The following is a 6,265-nucleotide window of genomic DNA, read 5'->3' as shown; positions in this document are numbered from 1 at the left end:
CTGCAGATAGTTCTAGCGGAAGACGTACACACTGCAGATAGTTCTAGAGGAGGACGTACACACTGCAGATAGTTCTAGTGGGAGACGAGACATACAGCTCTAAGCCCCATATTATAAAATAAGAAAGAACAGAATTAAATGACTTTATGATACAATTCAAGAATTTGGAAAAGCAAGAACAAATCAAGCTCGAATCTAGTTGATGGGAAGATACACCAAGAAAACAGAGAAGAAACCATTGAAATAGAATAATACAAATAACAAATCTAAGAGTGAGTTCTTTGAGATGATAAACAAGATTGACAGACCCTTGGCTCAAAGCTAACCGAAATAAAGGAAGAACCTAAACTGACAGGAAAAGAATGTACAGGGAAACAATCATCAATAAAATCAGAATATTATAAAAGAATTATTTTCAAAGCTTCTCCTCCTATTCTGTTCCTAAAAGAAACTGATAAATTTATAGATTTATCAAACTCACCAGAGTCAAACAAAAGAGATAAGCAACCTAAACAGACACATGAATAACAATGAATTCAAACAATGATAAAAGCCTCTTGACTAAAAAACACACAGGCCCAGATGGATTACTCATAGAATTCTGCCAGTCTCTAAGGTGAGATCAAGAACCAATTCCTACTTTCCTCTTCCAAGACTCCTTAAATTGTTACAGAAGAACAGAAACAGGGGAATATTTCCAAACTTCTTCTATGAAGACTCCAAGACCAAACCTGATAAACACATGACAACAAGATTATAGGTCAATATTCCTGATGAACATAATGCAAAAAGTTCCAATAAAATAACTATAAAATCAATTCAAACAAATATAAGAAAGATCATCCATAATGATCAAGTTGGCACCAGAGACACAAGGATGATTTAACATACATAATTCAATAAATATAATATGTGATTTAACTAAACCATTTTTATTCAAAAAGTTTGGAAGATATTTGGAATAAAGGTATGAGGTTTATTTTAATATGTTTATTTATTCTTAAATCATTTTATATACACATACAATGTATAAAAATAGTGTATGTTTTTCATTTCCTCCTCCAACTCTCTCTGTCCCCATTTCCCTCTCTACTTCTTATCATTTTTTTAATCTTACCACATCTTATAAAATTTAAAAAAAACTCACATAATCCAATAATGCCATTCTTGGACATTTGTCTATGTGAATTGAAAATAAACATTAACACAGAACCCATTATGTAAATGTTCATAGAAATTTCCTAACCACTTGATACAGAAAACAAATTTATGTAAACTAACGCTAGTTCATTTTCACTATGGAATTCTACTCAGTAGTAAATGGATTTAGCCACATAAAAGGATTTTAAGCCCCCAAATCTGTGAACATTGTTTGAAATTATTCCTTATATTCTGGGCAAAGTATAACTATAGGAACAGAAAACAGATGAGTTCTTCCCAAGAGAGAGGAGTGAGGAGTGGAGTATTGTCATGATATTGTCTTGATAAACATGGGGCCCTTGGAGATTATGGAACTGTTTAGCATGACCCACGTCTCTGTACCTGCACACGGATTATACATCTATAAGTTCTGCCAACCACCTACAGCTAGAAGAGTGACACTTGACAGCAGTGGGAACAAACAGCATCCAGATCTTGGTTTCTAAATAACATTGTTCAATTAGAGGAAACAGGATTCTTAGAGTAATGGCTCATTCCAAAATTAGAACAAACAAAATACAATCTTGAAGTCTAAGTGGGAAAAAGCAGCCCTGAAGACAACAGTTTTGGTGCCAACTTAAATGAGATCTGAACAATTAATTTATAGTTTAATAAATTATATTATTCCAGTGTAACTTCTAAGTTTTAATGAATAAAGTATTGTGCTATAAGACATCAACACTAAGGGACCTGAATCAAGGGCATGAAGACATTAGCATCTCTGTAACTTTTACAAAAGCGAGTCCTTAAGAAGCTAGGATGAAATTTAGATCTTCTATCTTTTTTTTTTTTTTGAAACAGGATTTCTCTGCAGCTTTGGAGCCTGTCCTGGAGCCAGCTCTTGTAGACCAGGCTGGCCTTGAACTCACAGAGATCCTCCTGCCTCTGCCTCTCAAGTGCTGGGATTAAAGGTGTGCACCACCACCACCCACCTTAGACTTCTATCTTAACAGACCTCTAGGATTCAAGAAACCCCACAGAGGCACAAACCAAGTGGTACCTGAAGTGATTAAATCACAGTAAAGTGACTTTACAACCAGCTTCTTTCAAAATGTTGCCCCTGGCCTCCTGTTTACTGTTTACCCAGAAACACATGTACTGTCCTTTACAAACCATAATTTGGCATCTAGAATGACCATTAACTCTCCTAGTCTATGAAGTTTTTCCAACAGATGCTTTAGGAGTAAAAATTCCATGATCAAGCACATCTAAGAACTGTGATGCTCTGTGGCACCTCTGCCCCTGAACTTGCAAAGGCAACTCCCAAAGATCTCCAAACTAGCACTTATTTTTATATCGTACTACTATTAGTTCTAGTCTTGACTGTTAACACAAAACAAGCTTATTTGGGGGCTAGAGAGATGGCTCAGTGGGCAGGCATTCTGAGTTACAGGTTTTATCTCTGAAACCCCACATGGTAGAGGGAGAGAATTGGCTCCAAGTTGACCTCCAGTTATCACACAGTACCATGATACATGCACACCCTGAGAGTATGCACACACAAAATAAAATCAAATAAATTTAAATTTTAAAAATTAGCTCACTTCCAGGTTTATTTTGCAACTAGCCAAGATGGGACATCTTCTGTGATATAATGTCGTCTTCACCTAGAGATTTTATTGTTGTAATACTCATGTCCTGTGATACCTTGACAAGCCTAAGGGTAGCACTGCCCATAGTGGGCTGAGCCCTTTCACATCATCACTAATCAAGAAAATGCCCTGCAGATTTGCTCACAGGCTAACCTGGTGGTGGCATTGTCCCACTTGAGGTTTCCTCTTCCCAAATGACTCTAGCTTGTGTTAAGTTGAGATGAAGCTAGTCAATATACTTCCATATATGACAGAGAAGCTGCATTCAGGAAATCTTAACAGTATCATTTCCTAAGCAAGGTCTCCCCAAAAATACTGCGCCAATTGATATGCCAGTATGGAAGGGGAAATTCTCACAAGGCTTCACCCACAGAAGATGAATGACAAGAAATCAATAGTTGCTGAGAGAAGAAGATTCAGTGCTCTCCTGGAACGAGCCCCTTGAGAGTCTAGCCAGTTCCAAAAGGTCAGCCCAAGCTTGTAAGAGCAACAATAAATGATCTCAGCAGGTTGTATTTTTATACACACACATTCATGTGCATACATGTTTGTTTGTATACATTTTATTATTATAGTATAGTCTAATTAAAGAGTAAGAAGGCCATGAATTTGAGGAGCTGAAGGGTCATGAGAAGAACTAGAAGGAGGAGAATAATGTAAATAAAATATTTATATATGAAATTCTCAGAAATTAAATAAAATAAAAGTTTAAAGCATTTTAAGCAACTTGAGTAGGAAAGGGTTTATTTAATCTTACAGGCTCAGGATCAATGCCGTCATCAAGGAACACCAGAGTAGCAACTCAAGCAAGGAAAAGGATGCCTCACTGTATCTTTTTACACGGCTTACTGTTATACTGCAGTAGACTTACAGAGATCGTTTTCCCCTCACTGCAAAATAATCTCTACCATTGGAATAGATAATGAGTGTATGTAAATTCATGTTTACTTGAAAAAAAGATCATTATTATTAGTCCATACATTACCAACAGGGTCCCTGTTTCCCACAGAGGAAGAAATTTGATTCTTGATCATAGATTCTGCTCCTCCAATTGCCACAACACATAAACAGCTACATGGGATGTCTACGGTTTTAATTTTATAAGGGAAGAAGTGGGAGTACTTACAGAAATAAATGCATTAAAGGGACTTTGGGGAGTTGATTCAATAATGAAAGAAGAAAACAGATTAAGAAACACTGTTCTGAAACACTAGTTTTCAACTTCGTATGCAATTATAATTACCAGGAGACATAAAAAGTGATGAAATGAGCCTGTGCCTACCAATTCTGACTAATTAATCTTAGATGTATCTTGAGCATAAAAAAAATCGAAAGAATAAAAACCTATTCAAGTGCAGCCAAGACAGAGAAGTACTCATTTCCAACATCATGCTGTAATAATTGGACCAGTTGGAACAGCAGCCACTGGAAAGCTGTGATGAAGTTAAGATATAATCCCCACCCCATGCCTGTGGACTCAGATTCTAAATTTACAGGTTTCCAGGTGATTCATTTGCATAAATATGGTGAAAGCATTGAGCTGTGCTTGTGGTTATCAACCTATATGCCTGTTAGAATAGCTACTAGTCTAAGTATACAGAGATCTGGCCCCCTCTAGAGCCACTGAATCAGAAATGTCGACCTTGGGCACTCACTCCACTTCTTTCATACATTGTGATGATGATTCTTGTGCAGAGGTCCAGGGCTGGGGTACAGAAACATTATACTAATTATAATAGAGATATAATGATAACCTATTTAAGGATAATCATTGGTAGAAAAAGAAGCTTATAGGGGTTTCCAGTGAAAAATCCTTCAATGGACAGATGAGACTGACAGCTACTTACCAAGCACATATACCTGAAGTCCAAATAAAGAGCACATTGCAAGCCATGCAGAGTTACAGCATCAGGAGCATAAGAAATATGCATTGACAAGTTGGTTTCTTTTCATAATACAGAATTTACTGAATGATGGTAAATTTACAAATTATTTCAGTTTCATTGAATGTAATAATCCTTTTTTCGCTAAATAATAAGTTAAATTCATTTCAATAATAATAAATTTACAGCTTAGTTGTAATCATGTAACTAAACAATAAATTTCACTAAATGATCCTGATTTCACCTGGTGATGGGGCCATTGGAGAGCCCGAGCTCTTTTATTTCAATCTTAATTACTAAAATTGTTTCTTAGACCATGCATTACATTTTGCACATTGATTAAAGAATGAGAAAGGTACCTAGACTAAATGTCAACAGGGATCACAGAGGCTTACTAAAGGTGACAGTCATGAAGACGAGAGGAAAAGTCTCTTTAAGGGACTAGGTAATTTTACTGAAAATAAGCATAGCAGGTGGAGCTTCCTGAAGAGTGCTTATGTCACAGAGTTCTGCAATATAGATTTGGAAATGTGGAAATTCAAGTGTGCTATACCAGGCAGTGAGGATGTAGTGAACTGAAAACCCAGAACAAGAATAGAGTTTTAATTGATGCTGTCACACACACACACACACACACACACACACACACACACACACACACCAGATGGACTGAAGATGGATCTGTGGGTACCAAAATGACAGTATGAGGCTTTCCTCTTTTTACATGGTGCATCCTTGAGTTATGCCCCTAATACGGTGAAATATCAGTGAAGAAACTGTGACCTTGGCCAGGGATGCATAGTCTTGGGAATTAATTTGAAAGTAATCAGTGCTATACGCTACTTATATCCATCAAATGACTGTTTTACTTTGTATGCAAGCAGTCAAACTCTTTAAGGAGTTCTTGAGGAATGCATTTCAACTAGGTTAAGCCACTTTGTGAGACGTTGTGTGTTTCATTGAATGGCTTCTTGCAGGATGAATTATTATTAAAGAGCTGAAATCATGTCGTTTGCTAGAAAATGCTTTCTACTGGAAATCATCCAGACAGTGAGAACAGGAAGCATATTGAGCACATTTTGACCCAACATGGAACATAGAGAGCAGGCAGTGAGAAGAGACTATCATCCTTCAAGGCCCGCTCCCAGTAACATTCTTCCTCCAAAAAGGCTGCACCTTCTATCCAAACCACCACAAACCAGCAAAAGACTGATATCTATAATACACAACCCCCCCCCCGTTAAATAACAAATTGAACAATCCAATCAATGGGCTAGTAAGCAGATATTTCCCAAAAGGCAAGTGGCAAATCAACATATGAAATAAAATGTTCAGCATGACTAGCCATCACAGAATGCCGCGAAGTTGTAATTTGGTTACATTTCAACCCAAGGAGGGTTGCAGTCATTAAGAAGCAAGAAGGGGGAAAAACACTTGTGAGGACACAGAAAAGGGGAAATCATCAGTCACTGCTGGTGGAAATAAGCATGGTAGAAAACAACACAAAGACATCACACACACACAAAAACCTTAGAACAACCTGCTAAACTACTTCTAGGGATCTATTCAGAGTACACTAAGCAATCATAT

Source organism: Microtus ochrogaster, chromosome 5 (genome assembly GCF_000317375.1).
Source record: "Microtus ochrogaster isolate Prairie Vole_2 chromosome 5, MicOch1.0, whole genome shotgun sequence".
NCBI classification, from domain to species: Eukaryota; Metazoa; Chordata; class Mammalia; order Rodentia; family Cricetidae; genus Microtus; species Microtus ochrogaster.
Note: the sequence above shows the minus strand (reverse complement) of the source record.